This window comes from Podarcis erhardii (assembly GCF_964252035.2).
Source record: "Podarcis erhardii genome assembly, chromosome: 8".
Taxonomy (NCBI): Eukaryota; Metazoa; Chordata; class Lepidosauria; order Squamata; family Lacertidae; genus Podarcis; species Podarcis erhardii.
This window is the reverse complement of record NC_138499.1, coordinates 55,567,772-55,594,119: the sequence shown is the minus strand read 5'-3', so window position 1 is coordinate 55,594,119 and position 26,348 is coordinate 55,567,772. Positions and strand designations below refer to the sequence as shown.

Genomic DNA, 26,348 nt, shown 5'->3' with positions numbered 1-26,348 from the left:
ACCATCTCGTCCTCTGTTATCCCCTTCTCCTTGTGCCCTCCATCTTTCCCAACATCAGGGTCTTTTCCAGGGAGTCCCTGGTGTTGGGAACTTTGCTGTAGTAGGGCTTTATTGTGGCATTATCTGAGGTAGGCATATCAACAGGAATCCCAGGCATGCAATAGGTTGCTATCCAGGATAGTGGAGAATGATTTGTACATTGGAAGTCGAATGGAATCTGTTCTGGAAGTCTGTTCGACTTCCAAAACATTCGAAAACCAAACAGGAAGCTCCTGCAGCCAATCAGAAGCCACAGAAGCCCCGTCAGATGTTCAGGTTCCCAAAGAACATTCACAAACCAGAACAATCACTTCTGGGGTTGCAGCATTCGGGAGCCAAAACGTATGAGTTTCAGGGTGTTCAACAATCAAGGTATGACTGTACTGAAATGTGTTCCCAGAGTAGCGTGAATCAGCAGGGGTCAAGGGTATCGCCTCAGGGGAGGATCTCTTGCTTAGTGTCAAAACAGTCCATGTATCCCATCAACCCTGAGGCCTGTAAATGTATTGTGATCTGATCCCTCTGATGGTATTTTCTCTGCCTCTTCTCGGGTTGGTGGACTTTTTCTTTACGTAGCCAGATTTTCCTCACGGCTCTCCTTTTCAGAAGAAAGCTCCTAAACATTAATCATGCTAATTAATGCTATCAGTCCTTGTTAATTGTTTTGCCTGCCTGTGTCGAATAGCTAAGTGCTTGTGTCCAGACTTGATACTGTGGGGCTTGAAAAGAGATGCCTCTCGCTTAATGTAGGGTCAGGACTGAGCAATCATTCCAGACACTGTGTGATATATATTGAATAAATTGTTTTGCTGGTTTAACACATGAAATATTCACTAGGAAGATGAACTGTAAAAACAACATGGATGTGGGAATTCACAATGAGATGCCAGACAGGTCTGATAAGTAACTTGCAGTTCTAAAGCAGTAGGGGTGGTTACATGCACATTCATACTGAATTGCTTGGGATTCCATAGCATAATTACTTTCCCCCCTGCAAATAGAGACACACAGAGATACAAACAGCCTTAAGGCACAATAATGATTTGTGTGAGAACTCCTATTAATTGAAATCAAAACATTCCAATCAGTCATACAATCAAGCCACAGCGAAACTCAAATTTAATCTTCTTAAGTAGTTAAGAAATATTTTCATGTAGCACCTTATATTCTACTGCTTCATTGGTATGGAATAATAATAGTAAAAACAACAAAGCTTTGATGAAAACACACAATTCATTTCTGGTTGTAAAAGAAAGAGCAGAAATCCTAATGGAAGCTATTGCTAAGTTAATTGTACTGGCCACAGCTGAGCATGTTGTTTTAGAAAGCAGTGTGGGCACCTTGCGGTATGAACAACAACATCAAAAACCCTGCAGGGAAATAATGCAATGCCTGGATATCCTGCCGTTTCACTGCATCCTTGTCTGCCCTGAAGGGAATTCTCATTTTCAAGTGATTCCATTTTACTTGTGGGGAGTTTGTGCCAATCTAATCATGGATGAATAACAGGCTCGAAACCTTAATATACAGTGACCATTCATCCATAAAACTGAAAATGTTAAAAGGCACCCTCTGAAACAACTGCGCTCAAGAATTCAAATGCCTCAGTGTCCAAATGTAAGTGATGCCAGGAGCACATCTAATAAGGCTGATAAAATGTAGTTTGACGCTTTTAAATAGATGAAGCAGTTGTGAGACAACACACAGATTGGTTCAGTGGATAACAGTTCTCTGTGGAAATTGTCTGTGCACAGGCTCTGAGCATTATCATAACAGCCACCCCCAAGTTATAAATAAGCACTGGATGAAGAACAAGGGGCTTTAAATGAATTACTGGCTGGTTCTTTGGGGAGATTTATGCCAAGGTTGCCCAAGGCATTTTTGCACCTTGTGTGAAATACTTAAAAGATGATAAAGAAAATTAGACTTGTAACAAGGTATTGTATCCCCACTAGAGCAGTGCATAAGTGGCCTCTAAAATTTTTTCCACCGTATTTGTGGGCAGAGAAGTTAGGGGACTGAATTTCTTTGGTGGAGAGTGAGAAATTTCTCCACAGGTTCCAAGGATGGAGGCTTACCACTTGCACAGTCTTCTGCTTTAATCTCTTTTTCCCCCCTATGTTGGCAGCCCAAACACTGTTTTCCATCCTCCAGAATGCCCCAGACCTTCCTGGGCATTGGGTGTGGGAAGGTGAGTAATGGTGGCCTCCACAAAAAAAGTTTGAGAGTATTAAAGGAGAAAACACCTGCAAAGTGGCCTTCTTTTTCTAGGAAAATCTTTTTATCCAGGCTCATGTACAGGCTATCTTCTGTGGTGGTCCCACTGTCTTTCTGCTGCCTCAGTCAATTTGAATGTGCTATGGCTGTGGGCATGGACTACTCAAGCACTCTTACCCCACCTTCATAACCCCAAATTTAGTAAGGACTGAGAATGGGGCCATAGCTCAGTGGAAGATAATCTGCTTTGCTTGCAGAAGGTCCCAGGTTCAATGCCTTCCATCTCCAGGTAAGGTTGAGAGAGAGACTTGCCTGAAGCCCTGGGGAGTAGCTGCCAATCAAACTGAGCTACATGGGCAATGGTCTGACTTAGTATAAGGCAGCTTTCTATGTTCCTGTGTATCCATGCAGAGCAAACAGCACACCTAGCTCAACTGCAAAAGTGATGGCATCCAGGGAAAAGCAGACCAGCCAACCAGATTATTTTCGTTTTCAGATTAGCATCACAAGAGCTGCAGGGGAATAAACTCTCGAAGTGGAGCTCCTGCACCTTTAGCTAACCTATATGGCTTGAATCCAAGGTATAAATATTCCAGTGCTTCTGCTTTAATGGACTCTGTATAACCATGTCAAATAAGGGCTGGTGCTTCTATGGAAACCATGGCTTGTAGCAGGATGGAAGACAAGAGAGTGCGAGATGAAATGGCTCTCAGATCGTTTGGGCCACATTTCTTGACATTCTAACCGAACAGACACTTCAGGTTTCAGAGAAATCATGTAGATTTTCCTTTTCCTTTATTCCTCTGTCATATGCAGTGCCCATTATTATGGCTTGACGCTAGGTCTTTCTGCAGCTATAATGAAAAGGCATGAATGTGACAAATCTGCAGGAATAGGCATGCTGTTAAATGAAAAGAAACAGTTTCTTCTCACACTGACTTTGATTAGAGGCTCTGGATTATTGATGCTCCTGATCAGATGGAGACAAAAGTCTCTTAAAGTTGAATGATGAAGCCTCCTCCTCTTACATTCAAATGAAGATATTTCAAGATGTCTCATCGCTGAAGCTACATCTCTGCAAAGAAGGGGAATTGTTCCTTTTAATTACAAATGGTAGCTGGGATCCAAAGAGGTATTTCAGCTTAAGAGTGGTCCACTGGAAAGAGTGACATTTCCCCCCCTATGAGCAACTGATTGTGGTGCCTGTAACAGGACTAAGGAAAAGAAAATCTCCCAATTTCAATGCCACGCCCACCATTTTTAGGCTACAAAACTGAGCAGTCAGTTTGGTGAGTGGAGGGGACAAAAAGGAAGTGAAGGTGGCAGCAACAGCAGTTCCAGAAGTCTGGAATGCTGATGACCACTGATTTCTCTATCCTCTACAGAGGTCCTTTGTAGCCCTCACTGTACAAGTGGCTTCGTCAGCATGTGGAGTCATTCTGCAGCTAAGGAGAGGGAACACAATGTTGGGGTGTGTGTGGCGTGTGTAATTGCATCCATTAACTGGTAGGGCTGTCTGGAGTAAAGGGCTGCCATCACCAGGGAATACCAAGAAAGAATGGAAGAAAGGAGGTTTGCTGGGGAAAGGGTTTAAATCTTTCTGGGGGAACAATACCCATATGGGTAGATATGTCTTTGTCAGGGAGGGAAAGGGATGAGCACTAGTGGACTGGGAAACAAGCAGGGCAGGTTTGAGCCCCGCCAAGGGGAAATGATAGGAATAATGACAGCTCGTGTGTGGCCAGGGATAATCACACATCGAAGCACTTAGCAAATGCAGATTTAGGGCAGCGTGATTGGTTCCTCTGCACTGGGTGCCGAGCCTAGGGGGTGTCACAGGGCATCACTGCTATGACAGAGTAAATTCAGCAGAATGGAAGGTGAGAAGTGGGGGTGAGCGCACACCGAATTTTAGCCCCTTACAGAGCACAACTGAAATTTGAAAGACCAAAGTCTACCCCCTGCACTTAGCATTACCGTATTTTTCGCTCCATAGGGTGCACCTGACCATTGGGCGCATCTAGTTTTCAGAGGGGGAAATCAAGGGGGGAAAAATGATCCCCCCTCCAGCTCTGGGAGCAGGGTGCACGGTTCCTGCGTGCTTTTCGACCAGGAGGGAGAAGGGACTGACACAGCCAGTCAGTCCCTTCTCCCTCCTCAGGGAAAAGCCTCAAAACCAGGTCGGGGAGCAGCGCAAAGGCGGTGCGCTGCCTTCCTGCTGCCCCCGGAGCTTGTGGGGCTGGCGCTGGGGGGAAGATCCCTGAAGCCCCTGGAGCGCAGCGGGACATTGGCTTCCTTTTGTTAGGATATTTCCGTTCCACCTTAAAAGGGAGCAGGCTTTGTGAGTCACAGAGTCTGCGTATTTCCTGTTCACAGGAAGTTTATGTTTGTGTCTTTGCTTTCGTTTCTCTCTCTGTGTCTGAGACACTGGAGCAGGCAGTCATGTTTTCTTTGTTCTGACCAACGCTGAATAAAGTTGTAAATAATGCTCTCCTGCGTGCATCTTTCGCTGTGCGAATTCTGCTGATAGAGTGTGCACCAGCTCTGGAATGTGGCAAGCTATTTCTGGAGCTCGTGTCGCTAATTGAATGATACTGCGTGTCTACGGGAGGTTGATGGATCGTCCGGAATCGACGTGGGGCCTTGATGCCTGATCTCTCCCTGGCAGTATCCCAACACCTTTCGCTGACCCAAAGCCTTTGGAGCGCAGCACGAGTTCCCGCTGCACTCCAAAGACTTGAGGCTTCCGGGACAGCCTTTGTAGCCTCCGGAGGGCAGCGGGCTGAAGGCACCCCACTGCCCTGTGGAGGCTTTGCGCAGCCATCCCCAAGCTATAACAGCGAGACGGGGTGCTCCGTCTCGCTGTTCTGGCTTGGGGACAGCCTTTCTAGCTTTGTGCAGCTAACCCCAAGCTAGAAGAGCGAGACGGAGCACTCCGCAGCGCTCTGTCTCCCTGTTCTGGCTTTGGGCAGAGCCGCACAGCCTGCATTCGCTCTATAGTATGCACACACATTTCCCCTTAATTTTTGGAGGTGAAAAAGTGCATCCTATAGAGTGAAAAATATGGTATGTAGCCAATCACATCACACCCAGCCATAGCATAAGGAGCCTGATCCACAACTTATGAAGACCTTGTCTTCTTGCACCAGCCAGAGCAAGAGGTGTGGAGGGTCAATGCGTTCCTCCTTTTTGTCTTTTTTTTTTTTTTGTTGGTATATCACACCAATGAAAATTGCCAAAATATATAGATTAAGCTCCAGTGTAAAGAGAAGGAAAGCACTTTCTATCATCTGATGGACTGGGAAAGGTTGTGGACCACTGGGCTGAACTTCACCGCATGTAATGCTCTGAAGGAAAATGTTATGAAAATGATATATAGATGGTACATGACCCCAGTTAAACTTGCTAAAATATACCATTCGTCTGATAATAAATGTTGGAAATGTAAAGAAAATGAAGGAACATTCTTTCACCTCTGGTGGACATGCCCTAAGGTGAAGGTCTTCTGGGAAATGATATATAATGAACTGAAAAAGGTATTTAAGTATACCTTCACAAAGAAACCAGAGGCCTTCCTCCTGGGTATTGTCGGCCAGAAGGTGTTAAAGAAGGATCGAACATTTTTCATGTATGCAACAACGGCAGCAAGGATTCTTATCGCAAAAAACTGGAAAACTCAAGATCTACCCACACTGGAAGAGTGGCAGATGCAGCTGATGGACTATATGCAACTGGCCGAGATGACCGGCAGAATCCGTGATCTGGGAGAAGAGAAGATGGAGGAAGACTGGGAGAAATTCAAAATGTATTTACAAAAACATTGTAATTTGGTTGAATCTTAAGAAGGATGCTGGATTATAAAAAACTGCTCACCACTAAATTAGATTTAAATTTGATGATAAGTGAGACTAAAGAAAATATAAAATTTTTTGGAAGAAGTGCTAGATTATATTTGAATGAATGGACATGAGATTGAAAACAAGTTGATAATTTGTTTGGAAAAAATTTTTTAACGATGTAAATGGGAGCGGGAGACGTGAGGGAGTCCAAAGAAGTGATGAAATTGTTATGACAGAAATAAGATTGTTTATTATGTGTGCATTTATATTTAAAAACCTTAATAAATATTTATAAAAAAAAAAAAGAAAATTGCCAAAATATATAGATTAAGCTCCAGTGTAAAGAGAAGGAAAGCACTTTCTATCATCTGATGGAATTATAAAATAGATTCAGCAGATCTGGACTCTGCTGGTTAGTATCCTAAAGCTCTCAACTGGTATCAACGAAGCACTGCTGATTTAGGCGTTGTCTTTTCAAGCCAGGATTGAAAAGATGGTCTTACAATGTACACAAGCATGAACATCAGCTCACAGCAATGGAGTGAAGAAAAAGTGTGTGGGCAAGGTTGACTTCAAGCAAAAGATTATTTATATTTACTTATTTGTCATTGTTTATATCTTTCCTTCTCTCCCTCCCAAAAAAGGAGCACAGGGTAACTAACAAAATAAAACTACACGTTAATCATAAACCTATTTAAAACTTTATCATCAATATAAATAGTGACGGATAATACCTGCTGAACACCAACCATACCCCAGATACACAAACAAGCTCAAATCCAGCTTGATTTCAGATTAAAACTCCAAATCACCAAAACAATTTACAGTGAATTTATTTAACTCATTTTTCCTGTGTGGTTTTTTTTTCAGCCAGTGCCTAGAGGGTCACTCTGTGTTTTACAAAGCTCTTATCGTCTTTCAAAAGAAACAACCATTTCTGCCAAGTTGTACTTGCTTGCTTGTGCAAACAAAGGTTTCAGAAAGCAATCTCCGGGATCTATATATAAGGGAAGGCTTAACAGATAATGAGTGATGTCTTCATTAAAATACATATACTCTTGGGTTTAGGGTTGCATTATCTGGTTTCCATCTTAAGTTGAACGCTTGACTGCTGCTTCAATGGATTGTGGGCAAGGGGGTTAGGGGATCCTGTCTACTTACTGATCATTTGTTCTGTTTTTAATGGGGAGGCAGATGATGTTACATTAAACCATGGGCAGGCAAACTAAGGCCCGGGGGCTGGATCCGGCCCAATCACCTTCTAAATCTGGCCCACAGGTGGTCCAGAAATCATCGTGTTTTTACATGAGCAGAATGTCCTTTTATTTAAAATGCATCTCTGGGTTATTGTGGGGCCTAGGAATTCATTCATCCCCCCAATATAGTCTGGCCCCCCACAAGGTCTGAGGGACAGTGGACCCTTTGCTGAAAAAGTTTGCTGACCCCTGCATTAAATGGTAGTTACCCCACCATTTCTAGTACATTTTCTGACACTTTCCTTATGACAAATAGTCCAGTTTTTTCGTTTTTTTAAACTAGCTGCACAAGAAAACCAAATCTGTTGCACTTGCACAACCATTATGTGATTGAACTCCACTCAAAATAGTATAGTTTGATGCATCTGAATTTCCAGATTTTAGGTCACCCTGGAAATAGTTCAGGTACAGTGGTTCCTCGGGTTACAAACGCTTCAGGTTACAGACTCTGCTAACCCGGAAGTAGTACCTTGGGTTAAGAACTTTACCTCAGGATGAGAACAGAAATTGCGTGGCGGCAGCGGGAGGCCCCATTAGCTAAAGTGGTACCTCAGGTTAAGAATGGTTTCAGGTTAAGAACAGACTGCAGGAACAAATTAAATTCTTAACCAGAGGTACCACTGTATTACGCTTGAGATGCAAGTACTAGTATAAGGCTTTGAGGTTCGATGTACCAGGGAAGAACACTTTAAGTGGTGATTCCAGTGTTTTCATTATTGGCTAGTGGGCAGAGTCAACAGGATCATATTCTTTAAGATTCTATGAAAGCACCCTAAGGTATGTCTAATGCAAGAGCCAGCAAGAAGAAGTGGTGAAGAGTGTTGGACTAGGATTGGGAAGGCATAGGTTCAAATCCCTACATTAGTTTCCCGGCAAAGCTTACCTGGAGACCTTGGGCTAGTTATCTTTACTTCCAACCCAGCTCATAGGATTGTTGCAGGAATAAAATTGAGGAAAACCATGCACACTGCTTTGTGGTCTTTGGAAGAAAGGCAGGATAGAAATGTAATATATTCTCACTTGTGCCTTTCAAAATCCACCTTGTAAACCTTACTTAGTGCAACTGAGCAATAACATCCCTTCCCATGGCAATGGCACCTTTTTCTTAGTAGGTGGAGCAGTTCTTGCCATGTTGATATTATACTTAGGTTTGCCTCTCTTTTTGTTCTCTGAAATAAAATAGAAAGGAGAAAAGTTTTGAAGCGCTGTGGTGGGAACTTATCAATATTGATGCTGTGTTCTTTGAAGATCTATAGTGCTAGTAGGACTGGGGAAAATATTCCTATTGAACCTTGATCTTGCTCAGAGTGAACCCTCTGCTCAGGTTCAATTTATCATGTGGAGGTGCATGGACTTTCCCCCTCACCCTATCATGTGATCTCCATCAGCTCACTATAATCTGAGCTAGTCTTTGTTTCTTCTCAACTACTGCTTTCTTGATCTCCACAGTCATTTTTCTTTAGCTACTCCGTATATTATTTGACTGCATAAGTAGCAGGTGGTATTGCAGATGCAGTATTTTTCTGTCCAGAAGTTTTCAAATGCCTTTGCTTTCCCCTGTTATATTACAAAGGACTGGTGTTGGGGGTCAGCACCTGCCTATGTCCCAGCAGAGGGGCCTGCACCTGTATTCCCACTCCTTACCATCCTCACCACTGCCACCTGCTTGCTCATTCTCCCCTTTCCTCTGTTCCAGAAGAGGTGAGAAGGTGAATGACAGCAGCAGTTGGAAAAGCAGCAGCTGCTACCACCTAACTGCTCACAGTCCTTTTTATCTGGCAAAAGCTCAAAGTGGTGGGTGTGAGGAAGGCTCCCAGTGACAGGCAGCTGACACTGAAAGAGGGGAATGCCTGATTGGGCCTTGCTCAGGGGCCCCTGAAAGTGGGCTGGAGCTGACACTGAGACTTCATTAAAATGTTTATGCCCACAAGAATTGCCCTGCTAAATTTGAGAGAGATCCAACTGGTCCACCATTTTATTTCCAAAGGTACCCAATCAGATGTCTCTGGAAACTTATAAGCAGGGCATGAAAGGAATAGTTTCCCTTTATATCTGCCTCCAGCATGTTCTGTTCACTTTATTACTCTACTTCTTATTTGAAGACCTGCAATGAGTAATGTCCATCCTTCCTTCTGAACCTCCAAAAGGGAACAACTTGACTTTCCCTATCTAACTTTTGTGAAGTCAAGAGATGGACTCCACCTGGGAACAAAGTACAGTATTTTAATGATAACCCTGCTATACCATCACATTCCTTTAAAAAGAAATTTTGCATGCTCAGGCATATTTTATGGGAGACAGAAAGGATGAAAGAACTTGAGTAGGAATTTGGTCAAGTATCACAAAGGAAGACCTATATTCTTTCATAAAGTCAGTGAAATCTCACCTTCCCCTGCTGGAATTAACCATTATGCTACCCTACCTTTTTTGCCTGGAAACAGGTTGTTCAGCCACAACAGGGAACATAGGAAGAATGATCACTGGGAGGAGTGCAGTGAGAAGAAATGCCATGGTGCATCTGCAGGAGCACAACTGGAGGCTTTCATCTGCCTCAGCTGCAACAAAACATGTCTCTCCTGTATTGGTCGCTACAGAATTGCCCTGCTAAAGCTCTCCAGTGCTTTGACTTCACTTCCAAAGGCGCACCCCCCCCAATGTCTCCTGAAACAGACGGATTCCAACAACAACAACAACAACAACAACAACAACAGGTACATCCAGTATTCAAAAGTTTCCCAGTCTGAGCCTCGTTTGGTTAACTTTGGCTGTAATCCTATACATGGTTCCCTGGGATTAGGTAAAGGTACCCCTGCCCTTACGGGCCAGTCTTGCCAGACCTGGGATTAAGTGCTGCTAAAAGCTGGGGCAGGGGGAGCTGTATAGGATTGCATTACTGGTTATAAGAAATGTAAATCTGACTCTGCAATGGTAGGAGGTCTACAGAAGTAAGTGGTTTCATCCACATTTAGGTGGGAAATAAATCACAGTGTTGTAGTAGATAAAATTTTGGAAGTGGACCAAATTCCTACTCTGCCATGAGGCTCATTTGGTGACCTTGGACCAGTCCCCCTTTCACACTAACTCATCGCTATCAACCTCTTGGATCCGTTGTGAGAATGCAGTAGGATAATCTTCCTAGAAATCCTGTTACAAAAGTTAGCCCGGGATACAAATGTAGTTATGCTTTCCTTTCCTTTTTCAATGTCCTTCTGCTGAGCTTCACAGTGGCTTTTAAACAGCAGGGGTTTAATAAAACATGGTCTGAGTATTCATCAGTGTTAACCCTAACCTCCTTCTCTACCTGCCAATGTGACATAGGTGGTCAACCAATCCTAGGGATTTCTGAGACTTGAGATGTACATGCTAATACCCAAGCCATTCCAGATTTCTTTAAAAATGTGTTTGGGAGAAAGAAGAGACTCACTGGAATATCTTGAATTGGGCTCCAATGGGATTCACATGTTAGCCTCTGTTTTGTCAATTAGAATGAATGCGAGAGACACTGTGTCCTTGATAGTTTTAGTTTGGTGTCCTGACATTAACTCTAACCAAGGTCCTTATTTAACCAGCAGAGAGAATGACACACGAAGAAACGCATGAAATCAAAGCTGCACTTAATTTAAGAACAAATGTCACCTACACAGGAAGAGCACACTCAAGATAATTGGACTAAATACAGCTGATTTTTATTTGTTTCTATGCTGTGCAAGGCTTTCTTTTTATTTTTATGGGGAAACCATGCAGTAATTGTCCTTTTGCAACTGTAGCCATGACTCACAACAGTGTCTGAGTCATAATGTATTATGGTATCATTGCATCTTATTCACACTTTTTAAAGATTATCATTCAGCACTAGTGTTATTATTTTCTAAAGGGTTTGAATGAGCAGTTTACTAATCTTTAAAAAAGATATCCCTAAATGTCATGACAGCAAGCAAGTTCACTGGTTAAAACACTTGTGATAAGGAAGGAGTAGGCTGAAATTCAGAGTGGGCTACTTATTTCCTGCTCTGTAAACCTATTAGACTCCACAATGTAACATTGATTATTTTAAGTTATTACAGTGGTACCTCTGGTTACAAACTTAATTCGTTCTGGAGGTCTGTTTTTAACCTGAAACCGTTCTTAACCTGAGGTACCACTTTAGCTAATGGCTGCCGCTGCGTGATTTCTGTTCTCATCCTGAGGTAAAGTTCTTAACCCGAGGTACTACTTCTGGGTTAGCGGAGTCTGTAATCCGAAGCGTTTGTAACCCAAAGTGTTTGTAACTCGAGGTACAACTGTATTATTATTATTATTATTTTGTTGTTGTTGTTGTTGTTGTTGTTGTTGTTGTTGTTGTTGTTGTTGTTGTTGTTGTTGTTATTATTATTACAATCATCTGAAGATCACAGGGAAATTTACAATTTAAAAATACAAAGAATACTTCTCCACAGTTTAAAAGGCCATAGATTGTTTAATAAGCCAAAGGCCCAGAAGAAGAGGAATGTTTTTGCCTGTTACTTAAAGATATGTAGTGAATGCGTCAGGTGAGATTCCCTGAGGAGAGCAACAAGTGGGGAGCCACCACAGAAAAGACCTGTTCTTATGTTTCTGCCCTCAGGAACTATTGTGGATGAAGCACATGAATTATTATTATTATTATTATTATTATTATTATTATTATTATTATTATTAATTTATTATTTCTACCCTGACCATCTGGCTGCATTTCCCCATCCACTCTGGGCAGCTTTCAACAGAACTTTAAAAACAGAATAAAACTTCAAACATTAAAACTTCCCCAAACAGGGCTGCCTTCAGATGTCTTCTAGAAGTCGGATAGTTGTTTATTTCCTTGACATCAGATGGGAGGGCGTTCCACAGGGCGGGTTCCACTACCGAAAAGGCCCTCTGCCTGGTTCCCTGTAACCTCACTTCTCGCAGTGAGGGAACCACCAGAAGGCCCTCGGCTCTGGACCTCAGTGAAAGGGCCTCTGATGATGAAAAGTTGCAGCCACATTTTATTTATCAATGCAACAGCTTTATATTCACCTGAAACTTTCCCCCCAACATAATCTTGCCTCTTGGACCACTGCTATTTTCTAATTTTCAGAATGTTTGTGATACAGTTTTGGATATTACCAGATTCTCCACTGTTTAACATGGTGGTGGTGAATAAGGTCTACTTTCTCACTGTGGGAATAGCTTTCAAGTCTTTCCTTCCACCTGCTTTTGATATCTGTACCCACTGTATTCTGTAGTGAATCTAATGGCATACAGCAATTACTGTTTAGGTGGAATATATTTCTTGAATATTGCAGTGGTTATGTAAGGTAGTGTACCGTCTCTTCATAGTATGTGTCTTCTGAAATATCAAAGAAAAGAGCACGGTTGAAGTTTGATCATGAAATGACAATTAAGATGCACTAATAGCATGCACCTGCAAGCAACAGCTTGATCAAACTGACAAATCAAGATCTATCAGAATAATGCAAAGGGTGTCCAGTTGTGTGACTTTGAAATAGGAGGAGAGGACACTGGAACCCATCTGGAAAGCTCCCTATTGGGTATTTTTTAAAAAAAAGAAAGAAAGAGAAATTGTGTTAACAACGCACAGCAAACTTTCAGAGGAGGAACAGAAATGTAACAATTGAGAAATGAACTGGTGCAGAACAAACAACATAGATAACAGACTGATGTCTCCCCAAAGGGAAAGGGGAAGAGGATTAATACATAGTTTAAACATCTTTTTGGTGCCCTTGATTGCATAGCATTTAGAAATTATGTATTAGTAGAATATGTAAAAGCAGAACACAGAGGCTGCTCATGGAGGCTGTGAGAACAGAACGGTAGACTAGATGGGCCTTTGGCTTGATCCAGCAAGACTCTTCTTTTCTTCTTAAATAAATAATAAATATTTTTATTATTTATACCCCACCCATCTGGCTGGGTTTCCCATCAACTTGCAGATCAGAATCCATGCTTAGCACTTGTCTTCAGTCCATTCTCAGGGGTTGAGGTATGGTGTCATTCTTTCTTTAAAAAAAATCCACGTTTTTCTGCTCAAGCCATGTGTAATACCGATCTCCTCATATTATGCAGAAATCCACTGAGCCCCCTCTCCCTTACATGAGAGGCAGAGCATCTAGGCCAGGCATAGGCAAACTCGGCCCTCCAGATGTTTTGAGACTACAATTCCCATCACCCCTGTTAGCTAGGGATGATGGGAGTTGTAGCCCCAAAACATCTGGAGGGCCGAGTTTGCCTATGCCTGATCTAGGCAAAGCATGCTGCTTTAAAAATAGCAAGAATAATGGGGCAGACATTAAATGATTTGTTTTCCAGATTAATTTATGTGAACATTGAGCTGCCATAAGGGTTTCCCAGTGTGAAATTTGCACATCTTCTAACAAAACAGCAGTGTCCTGAGGACTGACAAAGAGTTCTCATCTTTATTTCTGTCTATCATACTTTCTAGTTCTCCATTAAGAACTTCAGAGTGGCCTACATGGGTAGTCTCCTGCAAAAAGAGTTACACTAGGATATATTATTTTGCCAATAACAACCTAGTTGATGAGCTAGATTTCCTTGGGCCAAGCCCAACACTACCCACCCATACCACAATGCTGTTTGTGGGCAGATCCTGGCTTAAAATGAAATTTGTAGTACATATATTTGACTACAAGTGGTGTGCATGTGCTGGTGTTTTAGATGATGCAACTGAAGTACCGGTAATATATAGTCTCCAGACTGCTCCACAGTTAATACTCCTCACCACTTCTCCATGATTTATATAGTCTTGGGTAGACAGGGACAGTTACATCTTAGAACTTACATCAGAATTGCATCTGTGGGTCAATCAAATGGCTAATATTTACTCAAACTTCACAGTGGGGTTTCTATTTTGTTTCCTTTTTGGAATTGCAGAAAACTGGGAACCATGCAAAGTTATATTGTACAGAAAGCCCTTGCATATGATTGCTTCTGCAGCGGCATTATTTTAGGCCAACTCATTTTATTCTAAAAAAAAAAATGTTCTCAGCATGGAACCCATTATGTCATGTGCTCAATCTCTTTTTAAAAGAGTCCACTACATCATGGCCTCAAAATATTGGTCTTCTTTCTGTTTTCCTGTCAGTAGAGATCCACCCTGTTTTTTAATTTTAAATATAAGGAGTAAAGGTAAAGGTAAAGGGACCCCTGACCATTAGGTCCAGTCATGGCCGACTCTGGGGTTGCAGCACTCATCTATGTAGATTCAACAACTCCATTCGGACATTCTGTTTTCAAGGAGGATGAGCATGTCAGGAGTGTCGTAGAAAGGCTGAGTGGGTTGTCAAGAGTGCCATTGGATATGCTGGGTGTAGCATCTTAGCTGGTTGTTGCAACTCTGGCACTACAATTGGTGCTGCCTCCTGCCAGCGAAGAGCTACTTCCTTCAGGGAAGGCACAGGAGCCAATATGACAGAGAGCCAGCCCAGACATCTGTCTCTGTCACCAAGGACCAAAAGGCGACCCTGCCGGCACAAACAGACTTTGTACGCTCAGCCTACTCAGAGGAGTGATTCCTTGCCTACCCAGCCCTGAGTCTTGGGGTGCCAACTGTGTGAATGAATGAGCTCTCCTGTCGAGTGGCGTGGGCACAAGGGCCGTGTCAAATGTTGGGTCTCAGATTATACCTAGCCCATGGACTTGTATAACCAAACTTATATTTGGGAACAGTAGTTAATCTTGGAATAAAGCATTTAATTTTAACAGCTGAGTACCAAATCTGTGAGTGGGAGCCAGGACAGAGTACTCTGGCTCCACCCCTCCCTTGTTATTCAACCTGTCTTCTATGAGTTGGACGCTGACTGTGTGAAGCAGGAAGCCTCCGATATTCATGGAAGCTCCCTATGAGTTTTAGAATGAGGGGGAAAAACAGACATTAAACCAAATGGGAAGCCTCCGTGGATCCAGAAGGCTGCGTGCTTCACACAGTCACTCAACAATCCATGGAAGGACGAGGAGGAGGGGCTCCTGGTAACATGGTTACTTTACTCCCAAAACACACGTGGCTATGGCTAATGTGAGAAGACTTCATGTGCTTTAATCTGCTTTCCAGATGTTGCTGGACTACAGCTCCCATCAGCTATGCTGTGGAACATCTGGAGGGCAACCCCTTGGCTACCCTTGCTTTCAGCATTAATATCATCTTGAGAGCAACGCTGGGAGGTAACTCTTCATGTTTATTTCGAGTGGTACATTCAAATACGAATACCTAAGTGGCCGAAGTTTACTTAAATTTCTATCGATTTTACCTGATGCTGAACTTCTTCTGACTGCATCTCGATATTGGGAAGTGATATGCTAAGTAATGCAATTAAGGTACAATGTTCCCTGAAGTTACAATTAACTATGACCTTTCTGTGGTTGAAAGTCACAGCACTGCCAAGAGCAGAGGGAAGGAGCTGAAATGTGGAAGACGATCCAACACCTTTGAAATTTTGACAAAAGCCTTTTAAATGCATTGGATTCTTTGGAGATGTTTTAATTAACTCTGTCTTCCATAATGGCCATTTTATTAAAGTCTTGGGCTTGGAATGATGTCAGCTGAGCTTGATCCACACGGCGCATCTGTTCTCAGCCGGATTCCTTCGTGCTTGGTGTACATTTTATGGAGCCATGTAAAGGAGGTTGGATCCTATCCAAACGATGAGAAGTAAAAATCTGATGGGTTGCCTTTGAGCTTGTCATCACTCTGTTGTGTAAATACCTCAAAAAAGTGTGTTTTGGCTATAGGTCCTGTCTAGTTATGAGCAAAGTTAATAAACGGGGGGTGTTGAAGGAGCTGGGTATGATGACACAAATCATGACATGGTAAAAGGGACTGTGTGGGGGTTGTTGTTGTTTAGTTGTTTAGTTGTGTCTGACTCTTCATGACCCCATGGACCAGAGCATGCCAGGCACTCCTGTTTTCCACTGCCTCCCGCAGTTTGGTCAAACTCATGCTGGTAGCTTCGAGAACACTGTCCAACCATCTCATCCTCTGTCGTCCCCTTTTCCTTGTGCCGTCCATCTTTCCCAACAACAGGGTCTTTTCCAGGGAATCTTCTCTTCACAGCTTCACAGCTTCACAGCTGGGAGCAAAGTCTTGACATTGAGCACTAAGAGTTGTAGTAGCACTAAACAGAATGTTCTGTCAGCGCAAGGATTTCTCTTTGTGAAATGGAACGTTCTCCTACTCTCCTCTCCTGTACACCCCCTAAATCCGTTCTTGGGTCCCCGTACCCCCACCTTCCAAAGCAGATGTGAGGATGGCATGAGTTGTACACAGAGGGAGGAAAGTATCAGGAATCACCTTGTGCTAGTGCTAATTCTTGGAAGTGTGCTGATAAAAGGAGCTGAGCACTGGTTCATCTCCCATAATGAGCACCACTGCTTAAACACATTTGCAGGGGGGACAGGATGAGATGAGTGACGGGCGGTAGCAGCAAGCAGCAGCAATACCACATCATGGCTCTGGAGGTCTCAGTGATAGAGCAGGGTGGCAGTAGTGGGACATTAGTTCTGGACCTCAGCATGTTTTTGACAATGATGACCCTTACTTTTTTAGAAAGCTAAGGAGGCTACTAACATTGTTTCCTAACCTTGAGAAGCAAATAAGGAAATATGCTGCATCAAATATGTTCTGCAGTTGAAAGAGGGATTTTCTGGGTCAGGGTTTTCCCCCCTCCCCAGTGTTTGATAAGAGATGTCAGGTAAGATGCAGCTTAATTTCCCCTCATGGCTTTAACAATCTTTTAGTATTGACATTTTGTACCCCCATGTGATATAAAGTTGTTATGATTCCTTTTCACCCAGCCAGAGTCATTGCTAATTCCTAAAGCGCAATAGTTGTTCGTTGAGTTTTTTCATTCTTTCTGTGGCTGATTGCTAGATAAGAGCAGTTTTCTAGCACAAAGCAAGCACGATTCCCATAAAACAGGTAATTATATTGATGCTTTTAAAGCACAGTGACTTAAAAGTACAAAGCCTGGGCATATTCTATTTTTATTGTAAAGTTTGACTTCCTACATCTTATTTCATAGATTCTTCTTTTTCTTTTCTTTTTTGTACTTGCAATCACTTTGCCACTTTAAAACTGTAATGTAAAAAGTTTAATATGACATTTCTTAAAATCACTGCTTCCAACACTTTTTCTGTGCAGTTCTTTCCTGCACTCTTGCCCAAGTATAAATTTTAAAAGAGAAAATATAATAAGTAGAACAGCCAGTGAATGGATGTCATGTTATTAATCTAAACATCTGGCCTTGTAGACATTGCCAGTTCTCAAAATGAGAATGAATTGGTGGCAATCAACTTGACAAAGTTTAAAGAACAGAACTTGATAGTTGAGTGGATTTGGATACATTACTTTTCAAAACAAATGGAAGGTTCAATATAGAGATTATTTTCTTTTGTCTTTGGGTTGCACAGGCCAAAAGGATTACCATATTTACTCGAATCTAATGCTCACCTTTTTTTTGGCCAAATTAAGGTGTGCATTAGATTCTATGGGACATTAAAGGTAAAGGTAAAGGGACCCCTGACCATTAGGTCCAGTCGTGACAGACTCTGGGGTTGTGGCGCTCATCTCGCTTTGTTGGCCGAGGGAGCCGGCGTACAGCTTCCAGGTCATGTGGCCAGCATGACTAAGCTGCTTCTGGCGAACCAGAGCAGTGCACGGAAACACCGTTTACCTTCCCGCTGGAGCGGTACCTAATTATCTACTTGCACTTTGACGTGCTTTCGAACTGCTAGGTGGGCAGGAGCAGGGACCGAGCAACGGGAGCTCACCCCGTGGTGGGGATTTGAATTGCCGACCTTCTGATCGACAAGTCCTAGGCTCTGTGGTTTAATCCACAGCGCCACCCATGTCCCTCAATGGGACATTAGACTCAAGTAAATATGGCAATCCTTATAAATTAATTTATGCTACTGGTTTATTGTCTGTGTTTTGCTAATTGGAAAACTATATCTGGAGCTTTGTACAAATGGCCTTTCAAAATTCTCTACCACATTTATTTGCAGAGAAATGGTGGGGAAGGGAACAATTGCATCACATTTCTTCATGGGGGAAGAAAAATTCTCCCTCAATAGTTTCTTGGAAATGGGGCTTAGCATTATGGGTAGCAGTTGTGAGAGATTTGCAGTCAAACCTAACTGTGTATGTGAAGGAGTTAAGGACCACAGAGTTCTAATTTGCTAGAGTAGGCTCAGTGACGCAATGTCCCCTCTTCTCCTGAGAGCCAGGAAGCAAGACTTGTTTCTTGTTCCTTTCTCTCTCGCTTGCTGCATGCAACAGAGGCAAACATGCCTCAACACATCTCTCTGCCTCTGAGGTTGCCCTGGCTGTATTTTTCAACCAAGAATATTTACCTGCATTTTAACATTGCTACTAAGGACAATGCATCACTGTAAGTAAAGTCTATTTTAAACTTGCTTCGTTGTGTGGTCTGTTTCTTTGCAGGAGGGGTCAAAGGAGTCAAAGTTGGCTCAGTTAGCTGGAACATATTAAACAAAGGTTTAAAAGCCTAAGCCTATGCCTATGCTTCACTAAATCTGCTTAATGATGGGATTGAAACTCTGCTACTGGGGCTCTTTATATGCAAGCTGTGCATTTTTTAAAACAAGCATCAGCTGGTTTTCTTTTATTTTTTCCTAACCTGCACATATAGGTCCGCAGAGAATTAAATGTAATTAATATATCCTTAGTAGCATAGTTTTTCCTTTTCCTGATGTTGAGTAGTCTGACCACCATTTTATATGCTCCATAGTGTACTGCCCCCCTAGCATCATTCTGAAGCATGGGGTGGTAGGAGGGGGTGAGGAGAAGGTAGACATCACAAAATGGTGAAGAATATATAGAGAAGATTGAGTGGTCTTTTTCTGTGAATGTAAGCTGCAGAAGAAACTCACAGCTTGGAGCTTGCATGAGTTTATGTCTGAATTTAGATTTGAGCCGATAACCATTTTATGGGCTGTGAAAGAACCATTTAATCCTTAGAGAAAACTGCTACCAAACCTTTATGTAAATGTTCTAATAAGATTCCCCATGCTGTCATTAAAGGCCATTTGGCAGGCAAACTGTTAAGTTTTTGAGGTAAAAAGGTTGCCAGATCACCTTTAGCACATGTGGCCTGCCTGTCAAAAGTCAATATAGTTACTATGTAGAAGGAAGTTATCTTTAAGGAGTGTTCTCATAAAGTAGCACAGTGGTGGGTTTCAATAAAAGGACAACTTTAACATTTGGTCTCAGTGCAGTGGAACTATAATATATTGCTTCAAGTGGTGAGAGCAGTAGAAATAAGATATAATTACAAAGAGCAGCTAATCTATCACGTGGTGGCAGGATTGCTGCAATTGACTCCTTTAAAAAATACAGGGTGTCGAGGAAATGTTCAACAGGAACTGAAGGGTGCTTTTTTTTATGAGGACATTTGACCTGAAGTTCTGCTAAACAAGGATTTATCAGATAAGACAAGCACATTGGAAATCTTTACAGCCGTGTCAAGCTGTCTGCTGATATCCCAAAATGATCAGTTTATCTCTGAGCACCAAACACATCCAACAGGCAAATAATCACTTTTGAAATAATCTGAAAATCTGGGTTTCACACACCTTGGTGGAATGTGAACTGCAAATCAGGAAACAGTTGTCATATTTGTATTTTTTTGCTCTGATGAATTCCTTGACATCAGCTTCTCCTCATTTCAATACAGCATGTTCATCCTAGATTGGGTTTTTTTATTGATAAGATTTTTTAATGAGGTTCGAGTGTTTGGTAGTGAAAAGAGTTCACTGGCCATTTAAGCTTCTGTGATTTAAATAGCTGCTTCTCTGTGAATAACGCTTTTACACGAAATTGAATAACACTTTCACATTAATGAATATGAACTGGCTAGACAGGTATTATATGGCCAGCAATTTTAATACATAAGGGCATGTGAACGAAACACTAAACCTTCGAATATTTAAGATTATAGACAGCTATATGCAATATTTTCCTTTTATTGGGAGATAATTTTCCAATTAAAGATCTCCCCTTACACTGGATTATGTGAGTAGGGGGCCTGTGTTGAGAAAAGGACTTATCATTTTGGGTCTACAAAGGTCTATTAACTTTTCCCAGCTAAATTTGAGATCTACTCAGCAAAGCAGGCAGGAAGGAAAGTGTCCTGTAAGTTTGTTTTTTAAATCCCCCAGTCACCCAGAGCTCATTTTGGGGTAACTTGGAAAACTGTAAGAGTGAGGGGAGGAAGAAGCCCCATTGTGCAAATGGACATCCACTTAAACTACATTGGATTTCAGCCAATAGTACTTACTTCTGAGAAGACATAATAGAACTGCACTGTTAATGCTTGTCTTCAAGTCAAGATGACAAGATTTCTTTATATGACTTACTTTATATGAAAGTAAGCACCATTTTAAAGGTGGTCTTCTTAACGTACAAATGTAGTGTGTTTGATGGGGAGAAGAATTAAGCAATACACATCTTCCCTTTTGTCTGTTTGATAACACAGAAAATATTCCAACTGGAACTCAGATATTAAAGATTCATCTCCGCTCCTGTATTTAAAGATTACATTATGTGAGAGCATTAAAAGTAAACAAATCAGGAATCAAAGGGTGGCATTCAACTGAGTTTTACTCAGAATAGACCCACTGAAATTAACGGGCCTAACTCAGTTCATTAATTTCAGTGGTTTGGTTCTATCCTGAGTAAAACGTAGCTGAATGTCCTCCTAATAATTTCTTGACAAGAGAAATTATGCGCGTGCACACACGCACACACTATCACACTTCTTTTACTCCAAGAATTTATGTCCTTGTTCAAACTGGAGCCTTGGCAGTTTGAAAACTAACATGAAGCAGACATGTAATGTTTGCTTAAGCTTTTTTAAATGTCAAAATGAAAAGGTCATAATATTATGTTCAGGTTGCTGAAAATGAGAATAGGGCATTATAAGTGTAGTCGGAAACTAGTTTTCTGTACTTGCAATTTATAAAATGCACTGTAACCTTGCTACTCTGTTTGTTGCCCTTTAAATAGAAAATGTCTTCCTTTCCTGCAATTTCTTGTGCTTTCCATTGCTCCTGTATTGGGCAGACAAATGTTCTGTATTGTACCTACTGGTATGTTATGAAATACAACAAATCCTAGATTTTTAGAATGATGTGTATTATTATTATGAAGACTTTTAAGTCTAATTTGAGATCTGTTTTCCCCTGAGTACAGTTTGGATAGTGCAGACTTTACTGCAAACAAAACAATTGTCCTCTACCATTATTTAGGAACATCACCCAACCCCCAGTAATGCTCATTGCCAGGCTAGTAAATTCAGTCTCTATACTAGTACAATAAATAAGGCAGCAGCTTTCACAGGGGAATAACTTGAAACTGCTGGCGATGGATGATAGAACATCAGGTACTGAAGAAGCTGTATCAATATGATGAGTGCAGCAGAAGAATTCCTTGCATTGTCCTTTGTTAAAAGAGAGTACTGTATTTTTCGCTCTATAAGACGCACCAGACCACAAGTTTTTGGAGGAGGAAAACAAGAAAAAAAAAAAATTCTGAATCTCAGAAGCCAGAACAGCAAGAGGGATCACTGTGCAGTGAAAGCAGCAATCCCTTTTGCTGTTCTGGCTTCTGGGATAGCTGCGCACCCTGCATTCGCTCCATAAGACGCACACACATTTCCCCTTTATTTTTTAGGAGGGAAAAAGTGAGTCTTATAGACCAAAAAATACGGTAAGTGTTTTTGGAGAATGGAGAAAATGATGAGACAACTTCCATGAGTACAACGCTATGTGTCTGCAGCACCCAGCTTGTGCTTGGGGTTTGAGATCCTACTGTTCTCCCTACGCTCGTCTAAGCAGTAACATAACAACCCAATGCTGTAGACATGAACATACTTTTCTGTACATCTCTAAGTTCATCCAGATTGCTGCCTACTGGTTATCCTTCTATTCCCCATTTCTTCTCTTCTAGATGAATAATGTCTTCTACCTGGTATTCAGAGCTATTTCTTTTAGAAAAAGAAGTGCCAGAACTCACAATTAATAGCAATGGTGCCCACTTGAGAGGTGCTGGAACTGAGTTCTGGCAAGTTCTGGCTGACAAAAAGCCTTGCATACCCCTACTGAGGCAGACTCTCCCCTACAATTTCATCAGCAATAGTGTTTAATCAAGCCTTGGGTAAAAAAAGGTAACATTTAATGTTCCACAGCTATTGAAAAGGTTAAAGGCATTGACTCTTAATAGCTTTATTATACATTAATTTTTCTGTTCTGCTGCTTGTTTTACTCAAAAGCTACAGTGACTAACACGGATAAATTTGAAGTCTGCCTACTTTCAACTCCTACTTCTCCTTGACATATTCAAAATGTATAGTGGCTAAATGTTCCTGGTAATGCTTGTCCCAAGAGTGACAGATGACAAGTGCTACCACTGCCTTAGGCTGCTTGAAGTTATAAAAAGATTCCTTTTAGCTTCATCATTACAAATTCTCCTTTTATTCCAGAGAGCACCATTTGCATAGTCGATCCATCAATAAGTCAAAAGTGCCAGGCTGACACTTAAACTTGCACAGAAGTCCAATTATTGCAATTTTGTCTGAGGCAATGATATGGATTGTATAAATGATGGTGCCATAAATATTCCAATACAAGAATATAAAAGGAATATTTATTATTTATGCCATGTCCACAGCACAAAATGGCACAATGGCTTTGAGAAGATGGGCATAGATTTGCTGTGCGTTGTCCCACATCTGCAATCCACATGTCAAACAAAATGACAGCAAATGCCCACTTGATTTTAAAGGTGTTTCTCTGAAATAAGCCCTTTGTGTTGCTAAAGCACTTCAATTTTGTCCCTACACCTCCATTTTGATTTTGTAGCTGGCAAGGGTTAGCAGCTCATGGTGCTTGTGCTGTTCTGTCAAGACAACCACCTCCTAATAGAGAGGAATGTAGCTTAGCCTAGCTCATGAATGACTGTAGCTCAATAGCAAAGCATCTATTTTAAATGCAGATTGCCCCAGGTTAAATCCCCATTATCTTCAGACAGAGCTGAGAATGCTGCTGGTCTGAAACCCTGAAGAGCCACAACCAGTCAGTGCAGACTGTATTGAGCTAGATGGACAAATTATTTGACTCAATATAAGGCAACTTCCTATGTTTCTACTCTAATGCAGTTGGGGCAACATGTTATCACTCAGCATAGTGCTGGTCCACAGCAGCTTACACCAGGCATAGGCAAACTTGGCTCTCCAGATGTTTTGGGACTACAACTCCCATCATCCCTGACCACTGGTCCTGTTAGCTAGGGATGATGGGAGTTGTAGTCCCAAAAGATCTGGAGGGCCAAGTTTGCCTATGCCTGGCTTACACCATAATAATGTTTTTGTTGCCAGTCAAAATAGGCAACAGTAACAGGATGGCAAATTGTCTGACCTGCAAGAAGGCAGGTTGGTTTTTTTTTTTGTATTCTGTTTGAGAGCCTTGTCCAACTTGATGCCTTCCAGATATTTTGGACTGCAGCTCCCATCAGCTCTAGCCAAACATTTCCAACAGTCAGGGGTGATGGGAGCTGAAGTTCAACACAACTAGAGGACACCAGGTTGGGGAGGACTGATCCATCACAACAAAGGCTTTGGAAACAGGATCTCCCACGGGTTTGCATGAGAGAATGTGATTCCTGAGATTTCGAAGATACCTTGGTCCCAGCTCATTCAGGTCTGTGTCTTCTGCTCATGACTACAGGGTGCTTCTAGACTGTTACCATTTCCAAGTGGCCTTCAATCATAGATCAACCAGTTCAGGTTGTACAATTAGATTTTGAGCTCTTGTGTAACAAACCCTCCCCTTAAAAAGAGACTTTTTTTCTAGTAAGGAAAGTGTTGGGAAAATGCATTGGAAAGTGTGGGATAACTCTTGCTTGACACTAATTATTTAACCTCTTCACACACAAATCAGGGTGAATGTTCAATAAACATTCATCAACTGTGGCACCGTGGTTGCTTAAACGGTTTAGATATAGTGTTCATATCTATTAAAGTTACGTCCACTTTTTGCTTGCATGCTTTTTGCTTACATGACCTTTGTTTTGTTTAAGAATTCTTAAAAATGAACCATCTCAGGATTTAAAAGGCAAGAAACCAATGCTGCATGTGGGCTGAAACAGATGGAAAGGACGGAAACAATTTGATTTCAATTTAGATCAATAGCCATGTAAATTATACCACTTATAGTCATCAATTTTAGCATAAGACTGTAGACATAAAAACTAATCCCAAGGAAAAAGATATATATCAAATGATAAAAGATGTTAACTGTATAATAAAATCTATCCATGATGTCCATTTTATGGGTCTTTTTTTGTAATCAGTACTTATTACTGTAGAATAATATGAATGTATTAGCATAAATATTCTGAACATGCAGTTGGAAATGTGTATAGATTTATACTGGAAGATGGTCAAAAGTATACTGAGGGAAAGGAGACAAATATTTCACTGCTATGTGCACTCAAGTATTTCTATAGTTCTGGGGTGGGTGGAATGTAGTGGTGGATTGTGAAGCCCTGCTGGTTTACACGGGCCAGAGTGGAGGCTGAGGAGGGCTGTGCAGAAGAAGAGTTTGGATTTGATATCCTGCTTTATCACTACCCTAAGGAGTCTCAATGCGGCTAACATTCTCCTTTCCCTTCCTCCCCCACAACAAACACTCTGTGAGGTGAGTGGGGCTGAGAGACTTCAGAGAAGTGTGACTAACCCAAGGTCACCCAGAAGCTGCATGTGGAGGAGCAGGGAATCGAACCCGGTTCCCCAGATTATGAGTCCACCGCTCTTAAGATTTTTCTGGGCTAAATACACATATTCTGTGGACCCACTCACAAAAAAAAGGGCACCAGTCTGCATATCCTTTGTATCACATGCAAATTTGTGTTCTATTTTCCATGTTGTGTGAAGGGCTCCAAAATAAATCATGGCTGCCCACACTTCCTCCAACCCCTCCCCCTCAAAAACAAACAAACCCATGAGGGAATTCTTTGGTTGTCTTTCCTGGGGCTTTAATTGCAGTGTTGCCACACAGGAAAGTGGCAATGTGAAATACCACTTCTAAGATGATTTGAAGAATGAGAGGATGCATGAAAACACCTCTTGGTCACCTTAAAATTTAGGCAAGCATGACAAAAAAATAATAATCCTTACCTCACTATTATAATTTCACCAGGATGCATTTTCCCCCATATTAAATGTTGGAAAACAGTAGAAAAGAGATGGGACAGGTTGGGGGTTTTTTTTGTACAGTATTATCCAGAACAGTAACTAAATAACAGTCTAAAAAGTTGGATGTGTCATCTTCTCACTGATTGCTTGACAGCTTGCAATGTGTTCCCACCTATACAGTACAAGTTGGAGATATGTTCTAGAATTAATTGCTAAACTAATATTAGCCATTAAAAGGATAACGTCCTGAAACATTTAATGAGTTAATATAATTGCAACAAAGTAGATTTTGGTTTCTTATTAGATATTGCCTTCCAACTGATGGAACAGATGGATCGTTGACTTAGTCCAAATTGCACAATGAGTTAGGAATGCCAGAGAGGGAGACCTGGGCATCCAAATGACAAAGATATTTCACTTAACGGTTCAGTTTCGGGACAAAGAGGCCTTTCCTTTTCCACATAGAAAAATAGTGAATGAAAGCAATGACTGCTCTAAGATAATTTTTGTTTCAGCTGTGCTGATATTTCTCAGACCTTCATGAATTAGCTGTGAAGGGGATTTCTATGCATGTTCAACTGGAGGAGCTTAGAAGTCTCCATGTGATTGAGAATCCTGATAAGGATTCCTGATTCTGCAGAGGCATAGAAACACCCTTCATACCTTCGCAGGCTCAATTCATGACAGTCTGCATGAATGGAAACTTTGAGAGTGCGGATTGTTTATATGTGCCCCCAACTCTTTTAACTCCTGTA

General features: G+C 41.6%; 1 long non-coding RNA gene across 1 annotated transcript; it reads left to right on the top strand.

Annotated features, from left to right (window-relative positions):
* The first annotated feature begins 351 nt into the window (after nucleotides 1–351).
* LOC309349330 lies at nucleotides 352–24,559 on the top strand. The gene is made up of 3 exons (XR_014159852.1): nucleotides 352–411; nucleotides 15,438–15,547; nucleotides 24,477–24,559. It is a non-coding gene; the product is annotated as an uncharacterized lncRNA (long non-coding RNA).
* Nucleotides 24,560–26,348: the final 1,789 nt, after the last annotated feature.